Here is a 27,543-nt window from a genome sequence, read left to right on the forward strand (position 1 = left end):
GAAGTTGATGGATAATTCCATTGGAATTTACTGTCACTTCCACTCACTTTGAATTGGGCTCCTGCAGTAAATCATCCACCTTCTTCCCCTGCTATGTCAGTACAGAAGTGAACAGATTCAGTTAGAAGTGTCTTTCTACCAAATACATCTACTAATGCATTTTCAAAATGTATTAGTAGTATTAATAATATACTCCAACTTAAATGTGTATTTGGTGGGAGCAGAGAGAAGCACATCCACAGTAGGTGAAAAATAAGAAAACTTCATTGAATTCATAGCTGAGTGTCCCTAGGACATAAGTCCTGCAAAGTAGCAAATTTTTCTAAATCGGAAGAACACTAAAAATCCCCCAAAACCTCCTTTATCAGGAAGAAAAGAGTACTACTATTCTGCGTTTCTGTTCTGTTCACCTCTCCTAAATTGAGATAGTGCGTTTATAGCTTGGCTTTGTTTTTGCTAAATCATCTTGGGTCAATCTACATTCAGACTAGGTCCTTACAAACTGGGCTTCATTTCAGTAAAATGAAAATAAAATACTGGCAATTCCTGTTACGAGGTCAGCAAGTCTGGATTCTGGTGAATGGCCCTTGCATTTCAGAAGGTAAAGCTTTACTTCTAAAGGGGTGACCACATTACTTGTGCATATCCTAGGTAATTAAAATGTACCAACTTTGCTGTTAGGAATATCATGTGAAGGGTATAGAGTTATAATCTGGTATACAGGCAACTCTAATTTTTAAGTTCATGAACAAGCTTTTTAAAAACATGATTGGTATTATGCATGACCTGCATTCATTTCCTTTAATGCAGCTGTCCAAAATAATGTTATTGTTCCACATGAATCAAAATCTGACTGCGGTTAAATTGGTGAAGTGTGGAAATAAATGTACATGCTTGTAAGGGTGTTAGTCACTGTGCTCCGTCTCTCACTCCATGGAGAACAGGTAGTCTTATCTATGATAACGGGCTGCTGAGGGTACCAAATTCACTATTTAATTCACACTGAGTCATGGGAACAAAAACAAAGAAATCACATTTTATTAAGACAATAAATGCAGACAGGGACAGAAGTTAAATATTTAGAGCTCTGGCCTAGTCCCAAACAGCATCTCCATGTTGTTAATGGTTAGCCAATGCAGAATATATCTGCTGCCAAGTAATGACAATTAACGGGAAAACTAAAATTAAAATAGGATCAAGCTCATGAACTTTTGTAAAGATGATTTTACAACCTGAGTAAAAGAATGGCCAGATAGAAATGTTTACTCATTTTAAAAGAAATAAGAATAAAAGTGCCTGACAGAGACACAACCCCCGTATAATCAAGAGCAACTGAATTAATCAGTTCAGACCATGGATCTCTAAAATCCAAAGGTCCTTCAGATTAATCAGAAACTCTTAGAATCAGAGGCCCAAATTGCTACAGAATACTTTAATTTCCTTTCTCCAGCCCAATCGTACCCTCTCTCTAACCTCACAAACCCATCGATCAGCTCGTAGGAGTTGAAGCTGAAGCAAACCAGAGCGGCTGGCAGCGTTGGGGGCGGCAGCGATGCCCTTCCTCCCCAGAGCCGGAGGGAGCAGCCCGGCCGCCCGGCCGCAGCCGAAGCAGCCCTGGAGCAGGCTGTGCCACGGGGGTGGCCAAAGCACTGCGCAGGTCAGGGGCTCAGGGTATGCTGCCTTCAGGGCATGTTTTTGTCCCTGGAATTAGTTCTAGCCAGAGACTGCTTAAGCAGGAAATTTCGTTAGTCATCAAAGTGCCGAACTTTTCTCAAAGAAAGGGGGCAACTCTCTCTTCTAGAAGTGAAAACTGAAGTACATGCTTGGGAAGGTACCTTGACCTGCAGGTAACAGTGCCATCTGCTGAAACCTGCCACCACGACGTAAACTGACATCACAGTTGTTACTCAGAGTGGCATGAAGGGGAAAAAAACTGTAGAACACTACGGATAAAATGACAAATAAGAATATTAAATGATGAAAGCTAAGTTACTTAGTTGTTGATCCTGCAAAAGCTGTAAGCTTCACAATACAAACAGTGAGGTACACATGCATAAATAGCTGCAGGATCAGAGCCTGCCAGTCAGCACTGGGCATTATCACGTGTATAGGTACACTTCACTTCATACAATTGACAGGATACAACAGAGCAGTATTACCTGTGAAACAAGTCCAGGTCTCCATAAAAAATAAAATTTTTCTCAGATAAAATACATAAAAATAGGAAAAAGATTTCTCAAAGGATTTTCAAAAATAAAATGCAGGTTGCTACTTCCTTTCAGACACTCTGATAAAGCCAAGGTTAGGAGGAAAAAAAACCAGTGCCAAATTATAACTTTCCTCTAATTTTTCTAAATGTACCAAATAGTTAAGGTCAATTCAAGCATTCTCTCCCAGGAACAGGGCAAACATCTTTTGCTGACCTGAACTAAGATTCATCACACTAAACAAAACTAGGCATATCAAAAATATTAGCATGTAATTTCCAAAGCATCCCATACAGTCAAGCTTATCATGCCCTAGAACACTTTGTGCTGATAAAACTGGAAAAAAGAGAAGAAAAAGGAAGGAAGGAATACATGAAAAAGAAAGCCTAGAAACTAGTAATGGAACAGACACACATGCATAAAATTGTTCAGGGATCAGTTTGGATTTGTACAACTGATGATACATCTTTTGGAGAGTAACAGTAACAGTTTGCTCAAATCTTTTATAATCAAGTAGCCTTGGAGTGAGCGCTCCCTCAGGACTTTGTTTTCTGCCTCTGCTGACATCAGCGTTAAGGCCAAATGTTTAAATGGTGTGAACAGTGGATGGGGAAGGCAGCTTGTAGGACAGCCAGGATAAGAAAAGGTGAATTTTGAAAACATTTTGGGTGAATCTTGGCTTACTGAAGTGAATGGCAAAACTCCCACTGGTTTCAGCTAAACTACAACTTCACCTTTGGCTTTTCTGCATCTTTCACAAAAATAATACCCGATAGAGGTGGGTTTTGTCTCTTAAAAGAAACAACAGAAAATGTAGTTTCCCACCTGTGTTTTGTCAAATGGCAGAATTGAAAATTCAGTTATATTTGCAAACCTTTTTTTATTCCTGGGAAGAATACAAAGAAGGGAGAAAAGTCTTCTAAGAGCAATAGGGAGTAATGAATGCCCAAGCCTCAAAACACTTACTAAAATGTGGGTGAGTTTTGGAGTTTTTTTTTTTTTTTTTTTTTTTTTTTTTATATTGGCTTTCTTTTAAGGTCGTATTTCCAGCAATATCAGAGAAGAAAAACAAAATCAAACTTCTCTAGCCACAGATTAAAAACACAACTGCAAAAATTGATAGCACAATTTTAAATTGGTATTTACAGTATTAAACAGATAAGACTTAAATTCTGTGGTTATGCTGAAATTCATGGAAAGGGCTTTCTATAATGGTCTGAAATGAAATATGGATCACAGAAACTGACAATGGATTATTTTTACCTCCAGATCTAAACTTGTCTTGTTTCTGCTCATTTGGCTTTTGTACAATCTTTACCTCAGAGTATGCCAGTCATTTTAAAACACTGAAGTGCTTGTTAAATTCATCTAAACCATCTGAAGGCTTTTTTGTTGCACTGGGGTTCTCAGCATGCAAGCAGCATCTCTGAGGGGGGAGGCAGTTAAGCCTTTGGGCTCACACAGCCAAACTCTTCCTGCTCAAGTTACCAGCAGTTCATTTCAAGGAAAATGATGTTTTTGTGGGATGTGGACATAAGTCATCTCAGGAACAGGGCTAAGCTGCTATTGGGTGGCCTTGATTTTCAGTTACTACTCATCATTTACCTGATCGGGATTTTTACAGGGCCCTAAGACTGGCAGACTCTTTAAAGAGGAGCTGTGTTTAGGGCTCTCAGTAGAGCAGGCAACGTTAATGGGGGTGGAGGAAGGGGGCAGGAGCCTCACTGGGAAGGAGAGTTGGGCTTTATGTACCAGCTGCTGCTGTGGGAGGGGGGTTGGAGATGCTCCCTGTTGCTTCTGAGAGGGGTAGCTATCTCCTCTACCTCCAGCAAAGCCCTTTCTACCACACAGCCTGTTAGCTGCCATCATTCCTCACCTCCTGAGTCCTTTCTTGGTGGCTGCAACAGCAGCAGGGCCAGCTATGCATGAGGCTGCGCAAATGAGATCAGCTGCTTGGACATTACATCTCTTCAACAGCTGCTGTACACTGCCACTGGGAGAAGACAGAAGCAAAGTGGGTAAGTGGGCCGTAGCTGGCCTTTAGTGAGGCAGTTTTCCTGCCTGACTTCTCTGTTCCAAAAGGCAGCCCGGCCTTTATGATCACGCATTGCTGCAAGAACGGCTAAGACTATGCTCTGGCATAAATTGAGTAAAAGAGTAGCAACATTATTATGAAACTACTTTTAAAAATATGTTTTTAAGCCATCTGCTTATATTGTTTGGGAACCCATCACTTTATGAAGCATGTACGTATTTACTGAGTATTAAGCTGATGTCATGCTTTTGGGGGTTTAATTGCTGATTTTTTTGTCATGCGGGAATGTACAAAACTGAGTGAGCCTAGCGATGCATGTTTTCATCAGCCACTCAGCTCAGCTAAAGAAACATAATTACTGTGCACATTGGCATAGGCATAGCTAGGCACCATGGTTAATAGCAGTAGTTAAGTGGATGCTGCCCAAGCTTCAGTGGGCTGCTAGAGATGCTTAGTTTTGCCTAGGTTGTGTGGGATATATCTAGTGGATGTTACCTGTGCTAGCTAAAATAGTTTTTGCAAAAGTATGACTGCTTGCCCTACGTTTGTTGAGTAAAGCTTAAGATGCAGAAATTTGTTTATAATCCCAGAAGTGCAAAAGTCAAATATGCAATAAAGTAGAAGAAGAAAAATGAAACCTAGGAAAAGTAAGATACATGGAAGTAATTTTGCAAGTTAGTTACAAGGAGAAGTAACTGTCATTACAGACCAACAGTAACATTTTTTTTAGCTTTTTTCCACCTATTCATTTGACATTTACCCCAGTTTCCCTTTCAGTTACTGCACTGCCAATGTTTGGGCTTCAGTGTTCCAAGAGTGCCTTTCACTTTCTTATCTCAGTTGAGCCTATTTTGAGTTTTCTTTTCATGGCTTTTGTGATCCGTTCTTACTGGAAAATAATCTTTAAAAAATCTTTCATACATAACATTATTTAACAAGCTGATGTGATGAATACATGAGTGGGATAAAAATGTTTACAAAAATCTGCGTATTATAAAATCAGCACTCTCGAATTTCTGTTCAAACCAAAGCAATTTTGCATTGAGAGCATGCTTAGACAGGCAGTTAGAATAAACAAACACTGCAGAAAACACAAAAATTATACTCAGAGAAAAGTGGACACTGAAGACATTCAGATTTTGAAAACAGAATACCAGGGAGTGAAAATATCCACATTTACCAGAAACAAGCCAATTGGGATATGGTAATGTTGAAGAGAAAGTACTAAAGTAACAGAAGGGGTTAGGCAGTGATTTTTGCAAATGCTTACAGGCATGCTTGGCTTTAAGAATGTGATTTTTTTTCTTTAATTTTACAGGGGGTTAGATCAAGTCTTTAACTTTTCCCAGTCTTTAATGTCTGAAAAGAAATAAAGTCGATGTATTTTCCTGAAGCTACTGACAAATCCTGTCTCCGGGTAGGCCTGCAGTCAGTAACATTGTCTCTATTTCACTTGGAAATGGATCTGGGAAGTGACCTGTTTCTGAATAGGCACATGTGCCAACTGGGATAGACACCAGACTTATAGTATGTTTTTCACATGTAACTCCTACTTATATACCTAGGTATACCATATTTCATTTGTAAAAATACATTATGTAAACACTTATACTCTTCTCTAGATAGGAATACTTTACTGGCAACATTCTACTATTTGGCCTTTGCTGATTCTCCAGAAAATTTTTTAATATTCACAGCTGTCGGTGTTTTAGGCTATCTGGTATTTTACAGCATCTGATCATCATCACACATGCTTTAAAACAACTGTTAAAGCTTTGATTTATGCTCTTCAGATAAACAGCAACTGTATTTTTAATTGATATGAGCCATCTTAAGCCTAAGGTATCCTCATATATTTTTAAAGCAAATAATCTTCTGAATTGCAGAGAAGAGCATCTATAGTACATGGCACGCAATCAAGCAACTAGATTGCTAGGTGAATTTAAATATTAACCCCCTTCAAAGAAATATCTTTGATTTCACCCATTTGACACAATGAAATGCTCCTTTCTTCCGAAGATGGCTATCTTACTAGAGCAAACTAAATGAACATGGGAATTGCTTCCTTTTTTAATACTACACATAACTCATATTTGAGACAGACTGCTGAACAATATAATTGAATTGGAGAGCTCTGAAGGATTCATAAAAGAAATGCATGAGAACTTTCACTGTTGCATTAGGTACATAACATTTGCATAAATGTGCACACTCAAGATCACTCACTGCTTGAAATTAAGAGCACCTGTCTCCTAAACTGGTTACTTCACAATTAATAGTTCAGGAGGTAAAAATATGTCTGGTGTTCAAAAGCTGACTTTTCAAATGTCCTCAGCTGTTTGGTTTACTGGTGTAATCTAGTAAAACCCTCTGTATTATTTAGCCAAATAATAAGTTTACAGGAATAAGGGCTAAGAGGTAGGGGGAGTTTGAAATCAGAAAGCTCTGAAATAAAAGAATCCCTCGTCTTGGATCTGGATGTAAATGTTGGTGAAATTCTGATTCACTGAAGTAAAAGCCAAAATTGTTTTACTTCAGTAGGACCAGGTCCTTTTCATGAACTTTGTGACTGGATCATAATTTTACAAAAAGTTCCAGTTCTTGCATGTTCATTATAGAATCTGTATTACAAACAATTATTATAAAAAATTTCTGACCCCTTAATTAAAATTAAAGGTGGGCTGAATTTAGGTTAGGATTGCAGGCACATTTCCACATCAAAAATACCGACATATCAGACATGTTGTATGTGAAGCTTTGGGTTTATGAAGCGGTACTCTAAGAATCGTTTGTCTACTTTATTAATATAAAACAGGCAGAAGTTAGTTTGCCCATCAAAACTGGGACACAGCTAGCCTATTATTCTCTCCAAGAAATCCATGGTATATCACTTTTTAAAACAGCTGGTTTAAAGCAAAGTATCAGATCCTGTACAACAAAATCTTTAAGGGAAATTCACAAACATGTACAGCTTCATGTAATACCATTTCTTCTGCTATATTCCATATAATAGCATTCTATACATTTAGAACCAAACGGCCTTAGATCCAAAAACTAAACACTCTGCTCAGCATTCTGTCTGCCACAATTAAAGCATTACAAGTTGAACTTCTGCATTTACTTCTGCATTTTCAGTTCAAAGGTTATTATCTTTTTGGTAATTGAGTTGTAGTGGTTCTGCATAATTTGCAGTAATTATAGTAATTAATGGTAATATTACTCCAGTAAGCATATCTTCTCTGTCGTGTACCCAAGAGCTGAGCTAGCAACAATTCATTGGGAATATTGGAGAGGATAGATAATATAATATGAATAGCTTATAAACACCATTTTTAAGTTTGTCAGTGATAAATTTTAATGGGGACAAATAATTAGAGCTGTTATTGCAGCAAAAGTGCTTCACAATTCTGTTTGCTTCTGCCATCCTCATTGAAAAATAATTTAATTTTCTCGCAAGTCAGAATGCTTTGGCTGCCCAAAGCAGGCAGTTTTGGGCTAAGCTAAGATGGACAGAGCTAGAATTAGAGAGATGTGATATTTCCACGTTTTTTCTCCACAATGAATTCACAGAGGCTTAAAAAAGTAGTAGACAGCATAAATATAGAAGTGGCTTTCCCACCCTATTGTTGTGTTAGTATATTGCAATGAGGGTGGCATGTTTGCATTGACATGTCTTCACTACACTTTATTTACATGGATTAAGCCTATCATAACTATTGGCAAAGTAATAAACCGTCTGGCAGCGCAGTCGCATCAAAATGCTTTTGTGTGCAGTCAGATGGAAGCTGTTTCTTAAAACCCAGCAGTCTTTTTGAACATATCCACACAGCAAAGTTGCCACTTCCAGTACAGTCAGTTTCACACCTAAATACGTATTTACTTTGCTTTCTGCTACCAAAAGCATCTTTTAATCCCTTCCATTTGCAATCTCATAACACAAAGAGAGAGAGGCTAATTGGAATATCTGGGTGTTGGTAGTCTGTAATAGGATCCTGAGAGGGCAAAGGAATGCTTGGACTAAAATTGAGCACATCAAGATGCATGAGGGAAAACAGAATGTAAATTAAGTGGCTGAGTAGATTGGGAAAGAGTACAGGATCCCTGCAGCTGATCATAGCGAGTAATAGCAATTAAAGTAAAGGAGAAAGGTGGGGAGATAAAATCAGAAGCTCACAGATGAAGAGTCAAGATTTTAAGCAGGTGAGAGAAAATGAATTGACTGAAGTCATCCATGCAAGTCCAGAGCCTTGCTTACTTTTTTTGAGCCAGATCATGTTTTTGACCTCACTTTCAGGGAGCAGAATATAGCACCTATGGATCCAGAAAGGGTATGAAATGCCATTAATTCAAAGAACTTGTTTATTAAGTCTCCTCCACAGCTTCTCTAAAATTTGCCCAGCTGTTGCATAGTAGACTGTGCCAGGGGAATTTAGGTCTCACTCTTGAATATTTTTTTGTTATTTGTATAAATTCATAATAGTATCTTCTTAGCTATGTTTTGTTTTCTTGATATTCCTATGGGCTTCTTCTGCTGCTTTAATTATTTAAAACAAGCATACTATCTCAGTCATATTTTATGAGATCATTTTTTTCCTTTCAGGAAAAAAACAATTGTATGTTAAAAAAAAAAAAAATTAACTGGCTCTGGTAGCTAGAGCCAAGCATAATAGGAAGCAGGTGCTATACAAGCCTCTCCATACAGCTCTGCCAACAGAGCTGACTTCAGTCCAGCCAAGCTCTTGTCATCCCATTACTAGTTCCCTCCTGGGCAATCTGACAATTGGGCCAGCTTTTTTGTACATTGATAAAGAGCAAATTCAACAAGATCACAACTTCTTAACTCATTTCACTTCTGAAACACATTCACATGGACTTTTAAAGGGTACTGACAGGGCCCTGAGGCCAGCAGGAGGCCTTAAGTGCCCTAAGCAGCCTCAGCTGAGTTTTCTCTACATGCCTTGCCACTGGCCCAGAGACTCCATTTAAGCTCAAGTCTGGGGGCTTAGCCCTTCCCTAGGCTGTGTCGTAAGTGTGCCTGACTCTGGCTTTGTCTCTTGGATGGACTTCAGACCTATACTGTAGCCTCGTCTTCTGCTCCTTTTTTGCTGCCCCTGGCAGTAGGATGGCCTTGCACTGCTCTGCTCCTCACTGTGCCTGGAGTCTCTGATGGGCCGTGAGCAGCCCCTGTGCTGCCTGCCCTGCCTAGGCCCCATGGGATGGTGCCTGCTGGGGAAGGCACAGCCTGCACTGGGGTCATCCTTGTGTCCTGGCTCAGCTCCTTCACAAAGATGTCCAGCTTCTGCTGCTCCTTGACAGGTATGTCTTTATAAGGCCACAAAACTTTTCCTGTAATGTACAGAAAGCTCAGAAATAGCAGAGACCTTAAATGTCCACTGTTGTGATACAGAGAAGTGGTAGAACCCTTATACAGATAGATAGTGGTGGCATTTAGTTTAGTGTGTAATTCCTTAAGCAGCTTTGAATATGTAAAGCTAAGTGACTGTCCCAGCTTTGCAAAAGAGCTCTGTGGCTCTTTTTCACAAACTGGACTCTGGTCCTCTCAGTCCCCATCAACTCAATTTATTAAGTGGATTCTTACTAGAAAACTGGCAATTGAGAGTTGTTAGTGTTAGTTACACAGATAGCTCCGTGAAGTCTCATAACGTCTGTCTAGTTCAAGTTGTATGGATACACATTTATTGAGAACTTACTCAAAAAAAATGTTTACTCAAGAAACAGGCATTGTAATGTAATAAGGAAGAAGATTGCTATCATACTTTATTATTATATGTTTCAGTGCTTTTAATGTAAAACAATCTCACCTAGTCTTTTCTCTTTGAACCCTCATGAAATCTTAGAAAAGCAACTGTTAGGAGAAAAGTATCTTAAATCTTTACTGCTATGGTAAGTCTGCATCTGTCTCTTGGCTGAAAGAGGACACGGGCTCTAATTGATATATATTTGTTGTCTCTGTCTTCTCTTTCTCCAGCATTGCTCCTTCCCCCTGGGTTAAATTCTCAGTAGTTCAGCAATCTGGCCAATTTAAATCCAAGAGATAATATTATTACTTCAGACTATTCATTTCCTGAAGCAGAGTTCCTGAAAACTCAGTATATTTTTTATTCAGCTATTAATTATATCCTCAAGAAATTAAGTCTTGGAATCCAAATATGCAGTTTGTACTCAGTCTTATGGAAGTTAATGCGCTCAACCAGGGAATCAAAAGTTAGGGTAATACTTCACAGCTAGTATTTTTGTTGTTGCTACACATCTCTACTCAGTCTCAGCTTCTAATAGAAATATCCTTAGTCCCTGAAACAAAGAGAAATGGATGAAGTAAAACTCATCTCCATATATATGTGGACTTCTTATAATCTTTCTTTCAACATCACTGTAAAAATTAGTACTTCATAAACTGAATTCACTGTGTGAAGTTGTATGTTGTTTAAGAAAACATACCTGAAAATCTCAAATGATAGCATTTTCACACCTACTATCCCAGACCAAAGTTTGTTAATTAGCACAGAAACAATGTTTCCAAATTCAAGTGTTCAGAAGTGCACTGCACAGAGTCTCTAGCAGATGTTCATGGCAGGAGGTGCCTTAATGATATTTTTTAACTAGCTTCTTTTAAACCATTATGTTTTGAAGTCTCTTACCATTATTAATTTCATTTCTGACAGTATAATTTACCGTAGTTCATATGAACCAGTGCCAAAGTAGATGTAAATGCACGCAATCCTTTTTCTGTTCATCTTTTCTTGAAGATTTCCTTTTTAATCAAAGCCATCCTTCATAAACCTTATCTGTCTTCTGTTTTTCTCCCTAGAAGCCTCACCTGAGGTATACTGAACTCAAAAGTTGTTGTTTCACTGAATTTCAAGGGCTTTGACTTAGCTTTCAAATGGTAATTTTAATTTGAAAAACAAACAAACACCAATACTTTTTTTTTTCTAAAGCAGCATTGCAGTTGCCTTGAATGTGTATTCACTGAGCCCACACAGTGTCTTGTTGACTTCAGTGGCATGTTCGATAATCAAAGACAATTACATCTGTCAGGTCAAAAATAACCCTTGACGCATCTCTGCTGTTCTGCATTTAGCTGCAGAAAATTAAATACACTAATTCCAGAATTTTACTAGCATTTTACTGTAGCATAAACAAGAGTGAAACTGTTTTTCAGTAGGCGTTTTTTAAAAATAAACTCAGACCTGCTTACAAACACTGTGAACAAACTGAAGATGCTTGCAACTGCCTGAAAACCATTGCACTGTAGTACAGTCCCTGATGCAATATAGTGGATCTGCAGTTGTGCTTTGTGTCCCAGATGGCTAAATTGAAGTGGCTGTCATGATAGAATCATGTCTAAGTAGAGAAAGCCCTGCATGCAGAAAAATCCAATTCATATTCAGTTCAGAATGCTTTTGTTCAGTCCCAACAACTAGGACAGAGCTGGGAAATCTTTCTTTGCAAGATTTTTATCCAGATCATTTTTGGGGTTGAGTTGTGTTACATAGGAATGCAATGCCCCACATGTTTGAGAGGATTCCAGGATACAAAAGGAAAAAATGGGCAGTGGAAGGGCAAAGCAATGAAAAACCATTTTAAACAAAACTTGGCAAGTTTAATGCAAGACATAATTAGTTTGCCTTCCTTTAATGTCCAAAAGAATCTAATTACTAGTTTAATTAGAAGCCTGCAGCCACTTAATTGCCTACTCACAAAGTTATGGTTAGTGTCATGTGTGCAGCCACTTACTGACACCTGCATCTCTGGAAGAAAATAAAAAAGAAATTCGAGTCATCTAGAGAGACTGCTGAAGTAACAAAGAACCTGCCTTTAAATATCTGTGTGGAGTTCATTGGCATGCTTGGAAGAGAAGAATACTGCATGCATTTGCAATATTACTTGATCTCTATTTCAAGGGCAGAACTGCCTATCATCTGTTGTTTACACTGAGATCAAATGTTCAGTGTGCCTGATAAGTGGTAGGCAGAGACCATTTTTAGTGCTAAGATCACATTTCTTTTTTTTCTAGCACTGAGTTTTGAAAATAACAGGTAGAGGTTGGAGGGTGAAGAAGGTAATGGTGACTGTTGTGTCAACTATGGCTAACCTGCATCGAAGGCTAAAGCCAGCCTCCTTGTTTAACAGTAACAAAATTATTGTGCTAGCCTAATTCAGGGGTGTGGTGATGGTGGAATCTTACAAATGCAGATGACTGCCTACAGATATCCTGCTGTTAGCCCTTCTGCAATGCGTAATACATATGCTATTAAGATTATCCATGATGAAGTGGGAGTGGAAACACTTAAAAAGAATAATCATTCCCCTATCAAATGAAGTCTTGTTCTGCTTTGTTCTCTTGTTTTGAGCTGAGTGCTAGATCAGCCTGTTGGATACCAAACCCTAAACTTTAAATTGGAAGACAGTGTTTTGACTGACTGGTAACAGACTGTTATTAGAATTCATTGATTTGAAGGTTCTTGGTTTGTTTTAGACTGGGATTTTCAATTGAATTGGAAAATGAATACTTAGTTTCTATGGCCTGATATGAACACTTAATGACATTTATGCATGACAGGAATGGAAAGCAGAAGCATATTTTATTGACTGCTCCTGTCTATTTGCCCTGTTATTTTTGAGCAGCTTATCTGTGAATTAGTGGCAGAAGTGACCAGAGAAGAATGGACTTGTTTCTAGTCTGCTGTCAAGATTTGTTTTTTGCTATTGTGGGAGGTTACTGAACCTGGGTTTTTTTGTTCTTTGTTTTTTGTTTTTTCATCCCAAGGTAAATTGATTTCCATTAGTAACACTTTTGGTTCTGTAAGCTGTCCTAAAGATAAATCTTTTGTCCCCAAAGATAAGCTGATTGCGTGTGATATTTAGGAAGGAAATCCTCTTGTTTTCACACAGAATTGTTGAAAGAGCAGTGCTGGTCAATGCCTCTTGCTTGGGTGGGGCTGATCATCTCTGATCCTGGCTGGTGTTGTTTCCAAGATGGTGCACATGTAGACATGAGTCAAATGCTTGTGCCTGTGTAGATGGACTGTGTGTTTCTTGCTGCTTTATCTGGTGGTATCTTTAGGACTGGAGATGCACGTCTTTCTGGTCCTCTGTCTTCCCCTTTCATGTATGCAGAAGGAAAAGCAATAAATATTTCAAGGTCTGCTTCACAAAATTCAATACAAAGCATTACATTGTGGGATGAGGATATAGAATGCCTAGGATACTGATGGTTTTTCTGCACAGCTATTCGACTTCAAATTCAGAATTGCAGGGGCTCATAAGGGAAATCAGAAATGCTTTACAGAGACAGTCTTCTGTCTTATAATCCTCTAGGTGTGCAGTCCAGATTTCAAGCTGTTTTAATGTGCAATAAGAGGTAAGCCTGACCCAGTTACAGAAGAACAAAGAAGAAATCCCAAGGAGGAATTTCATGATGTTTCTGCCTCTCACGCTTACATTTAGGGTGTGACTTGCCTTAAACAATTGTGATGGGCTAGACTCCAGCATGATACTGTCAACCAAACGTAGATGGTGGTGGTTTGTTAATTAGGTAATTGGAAAGTCTTATGAATAAGCATAATGGTGCAAATTATTGCTTGCAGAGTAGGTCTGTGAAACTTGGCAAATCAGAAAGAGAGAAGACCAAGACAAATAAGCAAAGAAAATGTACTTTCAGAGGTTCAAAAAAATTTTTTTTATTCCCCTCTACAAAGTTAATCATTGACATTCCTGTAAAATGCTCCTATTCATCACTTATTTCTTTTATCTTATATCCTCAGCCCACCTGCCTTGTATATTACTTCTTAGTTATACATGATTAAATACATAAATAGAAGACTGAATTATGAAAGCATAAGTCATGGCTCTGTACTTAATGTTAGGACTTCTATTTTCTGTTCAGTTGTCACCCTACTGTTTCTTATCAGTTGAATATTTGTGCATTTTTCTGTTTTGTGAGGCAGGCCAAGAATTTCTATGTGGTTGAAGATATAGGTGCAGGCGCATGCACGCATGCGTGCACACACACAAAAAATGCTTTTCATATTATAAAAGGTTGCAAGAGAATACTTTTTAGGGTAACCTATTAATTTCTTTTAGGCCTTTCACTGCAAGGAACATCTTTTAAACCTTGACATAGTTGCATGTGTGCCCAGGTCCATTAGCATTCATGCTCATCTTGGGTAGGAAGCAAACCCATCTGGGGGAAAAAAAAGTTCCTACCAAGCCTTGTCACTATTGACTGCATCTTTTAAAGTAAATTTATGTCAAGTTTTACATGGCAGACAGCAGCAGTGAAATGACTATGAAAACAGTTTCACATTAGGAAACACTCTGCAGGATCACTAAGCTGAACAGTACAAAGAACACAAGGGTAAATGCTTCACCATGCTTAAATGACAGCTATTGTGAAAACCTACCAGATTCTGACACTTTTTATCCCATTATTTTTGAAGCTTGCATTTTGTAATTTAGCCTCTTTCCTGACTACCACACAGGGTCATCTTAAGTGCTCATAGACAAACATTAACTTTGCAATCCATGTTCACCACAATAAAAGCTACAGATACAATACTATGTATTTTTCTTTCTTTCTGAGAATGAAAATTATATATGCTATTCAAAAATTCTTCTTCAGAAAAGGTATTATAAATGCTTAATACTAACTTGCAATTCCTTATTCAAAAGAGATTAAAATTAATGTCAATGGTGGTGTGGTTTAAAATGCCTAGAGTAATATTTTCTTCTCTCATACCAGCTGCAGCTTTGAGAGGAGTTGAAAAGCCTTAGGTTTGGGTTTTTCCCCCCAAACTACCAGCAGTCTTCTCTTTTTGTACAGAAATTTTTTCACAGCAGAAAGGCATTTTACATTTGTCTGGGATTCCCTGATGATGGGCACCCTACTATCTCTGCGCTGTCAAACCTGGAAAGTCTAGATCTGTGACTGTGAGCACAGAGAGCCAAATCAGGGTTTGATTGCACAGAACTACAGTTTGTCAGGCTTACTGTGCATGCACTACATGATTTACACACTTGTACTTCTATCTGGATTTCCCAAATGGAAATAGCTCAGAGAGCTGTGCAATTTAAAATTTTGTATTAGGTGATGGTTCCTTGGCCAGGTGTTTAGCAGGGGACTAGATCCACCCTGACCTATGGCCTCTTTATTGTAGTTAATATAATTAAGGAACATGTAGAACCTGGGGTATGTAAAAGTTTCTTTGTTAGAATAGTTTATAAGTGGAAAATACGGATTCGTTTTTTTCTGGCTGACATGAGGGTGTTGCCAGAAAGCATAATATAGGTAGGGTTTCCTTCTAGGAAGACAAGACTGGAAAAGGCCTTCTGAATAATGGATTCTGGTAGCTTGTTATTCATAACACTCAATATATATGCTCTTTCATAAACTGCATGAACTGCATCTTTAAAATTTCTTGGTCCACCACTCCAGAAGTAAATTTGTTCCAGGATCTTTGTTCTGTTGGTTAGAACTTTCTTCTAATTTACAGGTTACATTTATTCATGCCCATTTTGTTTTTTAGCCATTCTTTTTTATCTCCAAGCAAAGTAGTTAGGCAGTTTTTATTTCTCGGATGAGCTTACAGATAGCAGACATGCTTGCTTTTGACCTTTATTTTGGCAGGCAAAACAAGGCAACTTCCCTTTTTGTAAGATTCTCCAGTCTGAAGTTACCTTGTTAACTGATTCTGGTTTAAATTTCTTTCTTGAACTTGGTGGTTGAGTAAAACGTTTCAGGTAATGGATCACTCTTGTATGGTCCAAAGCCCTTAACACTTCACTGTCTATGTTGACTCTATTTGCCTTTTTTAAACCTGCATCTCACTGATGCTTCATAATCCTCATGTGACTACCCAATCGCTTGAAGACCACCTCCTCCTTTGTTCTTTTCAACTGCTGAGTTCCTGGATTATTGCTGAAGGTTTTGTCACAAAGTGTTGTGTTATCAGTTGCTGTTACTAACTTTGTTAGTACACAACTTCATTTTGCACTATTGAATTTCCTTTATTTCTTTTACTCCAGTTGCCAAGGTCATCCAGTTCTTTCCATGTGTTATAATGATTAACCTTCTATGTTGAGCATGTCTGTTCCTCTCCTGCTCAACACAGATGTATGTAATCATACTGGCTTGTGGGGATGGCTGGCTGGCTTTGGATAATCCTTTTGCTTGCTGTGACTTATAGGTGGCCTTGGTTTGAGGCAGGGCTGGCTTAAAGGTGAAAGCCGCCTCTATCTCTTTTGCTTCTAGTTACAGTGCATACTTTGCTGCAGAAGACAGAAGCTGTTGTTATATAGAAATCAGAATTTAATGGAGATTAATGCAAAAGAAGGAATTCTTAGAAAAATCATAAAAAGGAAGAAGTGCTAGAATACAGTGACCACATACAAGCCTTGAGAACACTAAGCAGGAAAAGCCCTTAAGGTGTCAGCACTTCGCAGAAGGAACAGAATGTTGGCAGGAATCCCAGATGCATGAAAACAAAATTAAAGGAATTACAAGGTACTGGTTAGATCTCAGCAAGAGCCTTGCATGCACTAATAGCCATGTGAGAAAAGCTGTAATTGCTCATGGTGGGATGAAAAGCTATCTAACCAATATGCTACTTGGCTCAAGACTTAAATTATAAGTATAGAAGTTAGGCTTGTTCCTGGAGGTAGGAGGAGGAAAAAGCCTTGGAATTTGTCAGCTTAATTGAAGTTTTAAAGTAATCAGTGGGGGTCCAATAAAATTCTTCCAAGCAAACCCTATTTGTAAGGGATGAGTAAGATGACAAGATACAAAAACACACACCATCAGCCACACTCGCACAATTTCAAAAAATCCTCTCAGCATTAAAAAAGCAAAAGTGATATGGAAACTAATTAATTTTAGTATATCAAAGTTTACCTGTGTGCCATGAAATTCTGTTTTCTCACTAAGTTCCCGAAACTTTGGGAGTGAGATACTAAAGCATGTTTGAGAATCTGGGCTTCCATACCTCAGGTTCACAGGAATTTAGTGTCTATAATCAAATCTGTATATTCTGGAGGCCTGCATTTGGGATGTACACTTCCACAAGCTGCAGCATGAGCATCTCTGCTAGGTTAAAGTTAGCTAGCGGATACTGAAATAATGTAACTTTGGGTGAGGGAATTCAATGCAGGCTAGTAGGAAACACACTTGGAAGCTGAATGAAAGTCGGTGGCTGATTTGCATAGAGTGCCATACTACAGGGATGATGGTGTTCACAGTAAGTGAACCTGCGGATCAAAGCTAATCCTGGAGTTTGTCAAGTGTAGTCTTCACATTGAACTCTAATGCTAACACTAGCTTTCTTGGTGTGTGGGTGTGTTTAAATCTGATATGTGGGGGCTATTAGTATGTGGCGGCTACCTCTAAATACTAAAAGCATCAATTCTGAGGATCAGTTCCTAGCTCTCAGGCCTTGTAGTGCAGACTGGGTTATGTCTTCATTGTTGAGCGTTAGTTTCTTCTAGGCAGTGTACACATGGCGAATCCTTGGGATCCAAGCCAGCCAGAAGCAATTGCTTTTAATGTGGTTTCAGTTCAGAGCCCCTGAAATGAGAGCACGAGATGTCTTTAGGGTATGATCCCAAGGCCGTTTTATGCCTGAGGGCATGCAATGAGTGTGAGTTAGCATGTGTTGGAAGATGTTTACTGTGGATGGGACCCATACCTGATATAGTTTTATATGAAACATTCCTGGAAGCAAATTAATGGACTAAGCTTTGTCTTAGAGGAAAGCAATTAATTCCCTACCAAAATGCCAATGAGCAAACTGATATATATGCTGTGAGAACAGAGTACCAGGGCCTACATGCTTCTGACTATTGGTCTAGATACACCCCTGTGATTTTATTTGGAAACTTAAAGCATTGAAATTGCATGGTCTTCAGGGGGACTTACGCTCTTTAATGCTGCAAGTGCTCTTGAAAACTGCAACAACATCTATACAGTATGTCACAAAGATTGCAGAACCAGTGTCAACTCCAGATTGTAGCTGGAACACCACTATGTATTTGCAATACAAGACAGCTACTCCTGAGCCAATAAAGCCTGTGGTTCAGTACCATGCAGACACTGCTAAAGGTCCTTCTAATAGCAGACAAACAGAACTTCCAATATTTCTATGGATTTTCGTATTAATAAAATAACACATTATTTTACACTTCATGATATACAGGCTATAAGAATATAAAGCTTCTGACCAAAGAGACAAATACATTTTGGCAGAGATGAACTATAAACTGTGATAACCACTGTATAAAGTGTTTTCTCATGGCTCTACTTCTAGCCTTGCTTGCTAGTTCTCTTGTTCTGATAGTTCATCCATGAATAGGTAAAATAGTCATACTCCTGTACTACCATGTGAATATATTTTTCTCTTTTGTTTTAAATCTACCCTGTCATAAGACTTTCTTATGTTAAAGGAAAAGGCAGCTTTATGTCATAATCAATTACAGATATCTATAGCAGTGAATAGCACTTACTAGCTGTAAAATCTGTTTTTCCCCTTCCAGCATTCAGGTTTGGCCTTCGCTGCTATTTTAAAAAGGCAAGCTCTAATATGAGCCTTCAAATATTTCAAAAAGGCCCTGAGTATCTTGGTTTCCTTCACTAGTACTGGTGTCCTGGCACTGCCTTTTGTAGTATTACAGTTCTGATTTAAAAAAAAAAAAAAACAAAAAAAACAAAAAAAAAGCTTCTGGGAGAATAATAAGGTTCTCCCTGCTTCAAAACATAGGTTTTCCTTCTTTGATTTGTCCCTGTGTCCTATTTTAATGGGACATTGTCCTCAGCAATACCCAGATCCACAAAGACTAGCTTGAAATATGGTAGCATGTACCTGACATTTAGCCACACTCCAAAACTGAAAAGTCAAAGGCAGTTTCAGAGGCAGTGCCAGGATGAAATTGTCACAGCTGTCTTCCAGTATAGCTGGTGTGTTTCCTACCATAGAATCATGGATTGTTTTTCTTGCTAAACATTTGTCATAATCTTTTCAGTAGCTATTGCTTGTCATCTCTAGTTTGAGAAGACACTTTTAGGCTAAAGTTATCAGTACTTCCTTGGCTCCCCTTGAGCCAGAGAAGCTATTTGGATAGTTCCACCACCAATAGAGGGTACTAGTGCTTACAGGGGGTCCCAAAGAGGAGATTTTGTTTTAATTTCTTAGTGGTATAGAAGTGTTATCACTAGAGTTGCCTATGAATTGTGCTGTGGGTTTTTAGAATTAATTGCATCTACAGTTTTAGCTGCAGAATAAGGAAGGCAGCCACTAAGTGTTTGAATTTGAGTTAATTGCACTGCTTGCACTGCCAATTTTTCATTTCCAAGTGACATGTCTCCAGCTGGAGACTAGAGCTGGGAAGAAAAAGACTTATCCCAGGAAAATTGTCAATTTTTGTCCCCTTTCTCCTCCTTCTGTAGTTAGGACAAAAGGGTTGATATCACAATAGTGATAAATAGTTCATATATTTGAATATTTGAGCCAACTTTAAACTATAAAAAATGATAAAAAGCTTTTCAGTTTATAACTATTAAGACAGTTTTTATTGTAATTGTAATAGAAAACTAATAAAAACTGAACATTCTCATAAAGAGTTTTGATTTTGGCAGATCATTCTTTGTTGAAAACTTTTCCTGCATATATACTGGCTTCCAAACGCAAGACTGCCATGGGGTGAAGACTGCCCAAAAGTATAGCTCAAACAAATAAACTACATCTGCCCAGCTCTAGTTCATTAGATGATTCTGGTAGGTGCTTGAAAAACAAACAAGCATAGGTGACTGTTAAGGGGGAGGCTTACCCAAAAGCTCTGACCATATATGCCTTCCTCTAATGGTTTAGGTATGTGTGGGAAAGAAGCAGCTTCACATCTTTAACGCACTTGTGGCAGGAGACCAGAAGTTGATAGTGGTCCAGGTAACAACTGCTAATTCACATTAGATGTGAAGGAAGCCAGAGGTTGGCCTGGGGTGATATGACCAATAAAGCCATCAGTGGCTTATGCCAACCATCTAAATTAGAAAGCAATAAACAGTGAAAACAGTAGCACTTTGGGGGAAAGATGCCCATGAATATTCAACAGAGCAAAGGTTGCACCCAAGGTGGGTGCTGGGCCTAAAAGCCAGGCTGCCAGCCAGGACTTGGACACCTCAACCACCTGGAGTTAGTGTTGTGTTTCTCTGAGTCCATGGTATCAGCCACAACAAGACTGGAAGCCTTGACTGGTCAGAGTATGTTCTGTATGCTGTGAGTGTGATAGACAGGAGATCGCTACAACTTGCTATATTAGTTCTGCTTAGTTTAAAAAAAAAAAAAAACAACAACAACAACAAAAAAAAACCTTGATATTTTTGTCAGAATGGTGTGGTTCTGTCCTTGCACCACCTCACCCATAGATTCCCCCTTGACGGACAATGCTGAGAGAAATATAGTTAAATGCTGTCTTACTATATATGCAAAGCTTATACTGAAGTCAGTGGGAAATTCAATTGCATAGGCTGAGAATATAATTTTCTGCCTAACTATGAAGTCTGTTCTCACTTGCATTTAACAATGAGTTTTCATTTACATTTAACAATTAAGTTATCCTTAAAGCATTTTAGAAACATGCTGTTGTGCCTAGCAGAACACTTTCTTTTATTATTGTAAAATTTTTATCTAGAATCTGGATTTTTAAGATGTGGATTACAGCTCTAAAAGTACAATATAGCAAGAGCAAATATACTATCTGTAGTATGAAGATATTGAAGCTTTCCTTGTAGCATTTCTCTGTCCGATAGTACGTTACGGGCATACGTACAATAGGGGTGATACGAAATTATCTGGGTTTGCAAACTGAAAAAGTCTGCTAGTGTCTTCAGAGATCACCTTCTTAGTATCTGGTTTAATCAAAGTTAACTTGAAACAAATACCATTAGAAGATAAAAGCCATCATTACAGTTGACCTTTGTGTAATTTCATTTCACAATGACTTTTTCTTCCTTCAGTTCTAACTATGCAATTAGTAATAAAAGAGATAAAGGGCAATTGGTTTCCTGCCAGTAACCTGGGGGTCAGAATCTAGGGCAAATTAGATAATGAGAAAAGGTAAGTCCCAAAAGCAGATCCACAGTGGAATGCAATTTAAGAGCTAATAAAGGACATTCATAAAAATATGAACAGGAACTGGATGTGCTTCAGAAAAACAGCAGTATTTCAAATAAAGGTACTGACTCTATGAGCAGACACAAATAATAGTGTAAACCTATCTTCAGGGAAACAGTCTGCTGTCCCTCTTCCATATTCATTCTAACTTCAGGTGTTCCACATGCAGAGTTTTGGTTTATATTTTTAAAAAGAAAGGTGCATTCTGTAACAAATCATGGTTAATGTGGTTTCCCATAAAATGAATGATTAAGTATCATTAAGGTATGTGACAAATATACTGTTCTTGCTCTGCAGTTACGAGCCCTAAGCTTTGATATTTTCCTTATATAAGGTAAGCAGGGATAAATGCAATTACTTTGAGTCTCAGATATAATGACTTCAGTTTAAATCATACAATATGGCAATGGAAAAATTTAGGGAAAATATCAAAATATTCACTACCTGCTTTTTTCACTGAGTATATTCTCTGTTTTGTATGACTTGCAGAGTTTACAGTGCAAGGAATAGGTGGTTAGAAAAAGGAATGTTCCTTGCTAAATAAAAATACATGGACAAAAGGTGAGGTATGTAGTAAAAGGTACTTGTATGGCCATGACAAAATAATCTTCATTTTCAAGTTCTTAGGAAGAATAAAACAGAACAGCTGTCTTATGTGAAAATATAACAATTTAACTGTCTGATTTGATACTTGTAACTCTAAAACGTGACCACATGGGTGCAAGTTTTATTTCTACCTGAGTTTCAGACAACTTAAGCGTGTGTCCTGTACAGAACTCTAGGTCAGGTCCTGGAAGAAGTGTACTTAGTTGAACTAAACTAGCTAATGCTGAGATGTTTTTCTGTTAGATTTCCTGAAGTTCTATGCTGAACAGCTTTTATGTCTGATATCTGAATTGGCTTTCCGTAGAACTGGCTTTGTGTCTGTACTCTCCAGTCCATTTTGCTTGCTAGGTGTACAAATGTCCTTAAATACTCTGGAGCTAATTGTCACTGAACATTCATGGATTGCATGTTTATATTGGTCTATGACAATTTGACAATTTAGCTATATTTTCAAAGTATTTAAACTTAAATCTTTTAAAATGTGTTAATTTAATTAAGACTGAGGTACTTTAAGCATCTTTCCAAATTTGTCATAAATTGCTCCGGTACTTAAACTTTCCATTTTCACCTATAGAGATAGGTGTGTCAGAGTAATCTCAATAATGAAGTAGTTCTCATGTTATGCTTTCAGCAGAAATCAAGGCTTGAAAGAGCAGAGCAAACTGCCCATTCTTTGGAATCCCACGGTTTGTCAGGACTGAAAGAAAGGGATTGTCTTGTCTGTCTATGCTGTTTATTTTGATTGTAAAGCGGGGAAATCGGTATCATGATTTGCATGAGAGCTCACAGCAGCAGTGTTAGTAGTAATACCTTTTATGTGAAATGTCATATCTGCAATACAGACATGCTGGGTATTCAGGTCTCTAAAGTGGTCTTGACCAGATTGCTCTGACTGCGCATACGTTCCTTAAGCCCAGTGTTCCGTCTCCAAAATCTTTCTTTATTGGAGTCATTCTTTTATCTCAGAGTTCCTTATCCATCTAATGCTAACGTTTGGTTAATGGCAATTATACAATGTACTGTGTGTCTTCAGATGCTGTCAAAGACTGTCTCCTTCACAGAGACATTTAAAGGAAGTGCCATAGCACAGTTGGCTGGAGAACACCACAGAGGCATGGAACAGTATGGAGTGCAAACATCCTAGTCCTTTGTCTGTGAGGAACTTCAGGTCCTATCAGTGAAAATATTTAGCCCTCAGGCAGGTAAAGACTTAAATGAGTTTAAAAAAAAAATAAAAAACAAAAAATAAATCCATTCTGTAGTAAGCTCGCAAACATGAAATTGCTCTGTAATGAAAACAATTTTCCTACATGTGATTTGAAGCCTGATGTTGGATAACTTCAAGAAGTTGCGATATGGATGAGTTTAGTTTATCCCATGAAAGCTTGGATGATTTTCTAAATCTTGGAATTTCATTAATGAGCCTTCTATACCTATTTTCACTTACCTAGCATCATATGTGAGATTTTTTTCTACTTTTATAATCTTGTTTTCAACAGCCCTCGGAAAGTACTGTTCAGCAGCTGAGGAAAAAAAAAAAAAAGATTATTAGATTAAGCCTTTCTTCTGATGTCATAGCTCCCTTTTCCTTTCCATTGGCTTTTCATGCTTGCAGTTGCATCTCATGTTTGAAGCACATATACTGATATACATATAATACATATAGTCAGTATTAACAATGTAAGTCTTGTCCCCTTCCTGTTCAACTGGAATGTGTCAGTCTACTGTACTGGTATACCTTAAGAGATTTACAATTGCCCTAAATTTCTGTACCTCCTGTGATGTACTCTCTGGATAATCACTTATTACCCTCTTCAGCAATTCACAGACCCCATGTTACCTAACATTATCTTTAATCACAAATTAAGATCTCTTTAAATCTCCTGACCTCATATTTAAACTCCAGCTTTCCACACAATTCTCCCTGTGTTATTTGCATTCAAGTTGTATACCTGTAAATGACTCAGCTTAAGCATTAGACCATAAATTAATCATTTCTCCTTGTTCCACAACCAGATTGTGAAGTCCTTGCAACTTATCTTTATTTTTTTTTTTACAAGTGTTTTATTCCATTACTACTTCTGTTTTTAATCTTTTTCTACATCCACACTTTTCCTCTGTATTACTTTTACTCTCTATATAGAAAGCCCACCAAAATCTAAGGGAGTTATCAGTGCATATAAACTGTAAAATCTAGTCAGATTTGTTCCTAAAAAGGGAAAATTTATCTTCTCCATCCAAAAAAAAAAAAAAAAAAAAAAAAAAAAAAAAAAAAACAGTATTGGATGTGAGATGCCATCCTTTCTGCTTTAGTTTCTTATCTCTTGCCAAATACATGACATTCTTACTGTGCCCTGTATTAGGAAGGTAAAACAAAACAAAGGAGAATAGAGCCAGACAAAAATGAAAGCATCCATAGTTGCAAATAGGGATGTTTTCAGCTTTTAAATCAATACAGATGTCCATTGAAATGGGAGTACTAATTCTAATGATTTTTTTGTTCCTGTCCTGTGATAGTCAATGATGTTCTTAAAAGTATAGTTCTTACAACTCCATAATTACCAAAGATTCTAGTTTTTGTTTATGCAAATGACTTCATTTTACATAGTTGGAGGCAGGAAAAAAGGCCCATAGAAAGGATCATAGCCCTGTAACTTCACAGACTTCTAATTCCTCCTATTTGTTCCCTCTGCATGAGTGTACAGGCACTTCAGAAAGGCACCCAATCAAGCTGTTTCCCCAGAAAGGGTAAGAGAGCTTTCCCCCTAATGCTGTCTCATAGGCACTTCCTTATTTTTGCATACACGTGGCATCGCCTTGCTTCAGTGCTGTTCTGTTGATTGAGGTCCTCTGCTCATGTCATCCTGAATCCTTTGCTTGCCAGCCTGGTTCACCACCTCCTCACTTAATTATTTGTCATTCTTTCCCTTCCTGATTGTTCCTAATTTAAAGCTGGTCTTACGAGGTTGGCCAGCATGAAGATGCTTTTGCTGCACTTGTTCAGGTGGATCCCATCTCTTAAAAGCAGTCATTGATCCTCAGTAGAGGGTCCCATGGTTCTAGAAACCAAAACCCTGTTGCTGATACCAACTGTCGGCCTGCAGGATCTGTCCACTCCTTCTCAAGCTGTTCTCCTTCCTCAGCAGGATTGAAGAGAACACCTGGGCCCCCATGCCTTTGACCATTGCGCCCAGAGCCATGTAGTCATGCTTGATACTTTTCAGGTCTTCTCTGGCAGTATCATTGGTGCCCTTTCTATCCACCAAGCCCTGGCTCTAGTTAGCAATTAAATGTGATAAATTCCTGACTGAATGTTGTTCATTCTAATATTACAAGAAAAAATAGTCTCTGATAATAGCTGTTCATAAATAATAGGGTAAACATTATTATCTTTTTTTTTTTACTGTAAATAATTATTTGATTGCAGCTTTGGTAATCATACCCACCTGCCTTTTAAAAGTTTGTTGCCTGAAATAAATATGGGGGTCATGCTCATATGTTTGGTTGAAGTAGTGCAACAGATAAATATACTTGATGTGATCAAGAAATACACTCAACTTCCTATGCAAGTATCCTTAAGTGAACTTCTGCCACTATTTTTAACCTGAAAATAGTAATTCTTGTATTTTCCCACTTCAGATAGATGTGTGGATAGATCAGATGACTTTAGTAATTGAATTTTGGATTAATGTCATTTGCAGTAGATACCATCTGACCAAAAGTATACAATAATATTAACAGTCCTGAATATAGCAATGTACTGCATGCAACAGAGGAGGATGCATTAAATTGTTCCTCTAATATATTTGCTCTGGCATAATGCAGTGGTATCATTAGGACTGTGACATTGCGATGATGAGCACATTACATGAAATTAGGTTTAGAAATTACCCTCATACTCTGGATCCATTAAAGGAAGTAGAAATGTACTAAACTTCAAGTAGGCATTTCTACAGTTCAGGCATACATAAATGTTCTACAGGCTCCCACTGACTGACAACGTTTTTTTTCCTTGTCTAATGCTTTTTCTCCCGAGCATTTTGGGATTGCTTTGATCATCCATAGTATATTAGTCATTCTAGTATGTAATTTTGTGGGTTTTTTAACTAACTTGGATCCAAATGAAAAATTCAGAGGTTGTGTGAATTTATAGTCCTCAGAGAATCCTGTCCGTAAAGCAGTTACTGGATCGTACTGATTTGTCAGTCCACATCTCTGACAAATACACAGTGGGCCACACCTCAGATGAGAAAGGAATAAGCAAAAACTGGTTATATGGCAAAGAATGTTGGCCAAAATTATGCTTAGTTTAACATACTGTAATGTGTTTACTTAAAGAGATTGCAAAGTGTTAGTCTGATAGCTCGGATTTCACAGGAATGTAATGTGTTACAGATTCTGCTGCCCTTATTTATGTGGAAAAACTCCTTGCTGATGAAGGAAGGAGCTCAAAACCAGAAGAATTTGGTCCTTTAATCAGTTTAATACAATGCAAGACTATACAAGGACATGAAATATCAGTAACAGGGTTTAAAATACACTGTAATGAAGGGCACTTAGATCTTGCAATTATACTTCACTAGCATAAGTGAAGCAGTTAAGTTACTTCTATCTTCTCCCACTGTAACTCAGACTAGAATGAACCCTGCAGCTTTCCCAGCAACCATAATTTGATTTCACTGTGTAGGTTATCTCATGGTGTTTGAGTAGACCATCTGGTCTTTGTCATGGGTTGTTAGACTATTGTGGCCCTAATCTAGCTGATGTTAGTGCAGCTAAATGTAAATCAATTTCAGGATATTAATCTAGACCTTAAGGACTTTCCAAAGGTAACTTATATAGGCATGATTCTATTAAGCAGTTGTATGTCACATACAAAAGCCCAGTATTTTATTTACAGAACCATCAATTAGCCTCTGTTTACTATAGCAAACTTGCTAAAATTGGAATACCATTTGTTTACAAAATAATATAGCATCTGGTTTAGTAAATTATCTGGAGCAAGCCATTAGGTGGTGCAAGTCTGCAATTCGGCTCACCTTTATCACCAGAGGAAATAAGTGGGCAGTATGGTTTTAGTTACAAAATTGTATGACATGGCATACTGTAAGATAAAGTTCAAACACCTGACCGGGGAAGAGTCTGATTATCCAAGTCCTAAATAGTATCATTTAGATTCAGTCCAGAGTAAGTCATGTCATCAGACTTCCAACAATTGGTAAGATGGGAAGTTTCTTTCGAGTATCTGACACTTAAAGGTCAGCTGTTGTCCTGCTGTTTTATCTTTCTGTGAAATACTTTGTCATATGCCATCATAATCTCACAGTGAAGAAAAATTGTGCCTGGGCCTAAACAATTTCCCTTTCTCTGCTGTGGAAAAAGGACAAAGCAGTAGGGAGAAAAACACCTCTGTACTATCCTGAGCCATGGAATTACAATTTTACCTTGTTTCTATTCTTCTCCCATGCACCATGCATTGGCATCTGTGCTGTCTAGAACACTGTGTTAGCCCTCG

General features: G+C 38.0%; 1 long non-coding RNA gene across 1 annotated transcript in view; it reads right to left on the reverse strand.

The window, feature by feature from the left end:
- Positions 1–17,540: 17,540 nt before the first annotated feature.
- LOC112987230 (uncharacterized) overlaps positions 17,541–27,543 on the reverse strand; it is a 28,049-nt gene continuing 18,046 nt past the window's right edge. The window contains exons 3-4 of the long non-coding RNA XR_003260231.2: positions 23,476–23,551; positions 17,541–17,824 (exon numbers count right to left, since the gene is read on the reverse strand). This is a non-coding gene — a long non-coding RNA (uncharacterized LOC112987230). The remainder of the gene's footprint in view (positions 17,825–23,475; positions 23,552–27,543) is intronic.

The sequence above is a fragment of the Dromaius novaehollandiae genome, chromosome 8 (assembly GCF_036370855.1).
Source record: "Dromaius novaehollandiae isolate bDroNov1 chromosome 8, bDroNov1.hap1, whole genome shotgun sequence".
NCBI classification, from domain to species: domain Eukaryota; kingdom Metazoa; phylum Chordata; class Aves; order Casuariiformes; family Dromaiidae; genus Dromaius; species Dromaius novaehollandiae.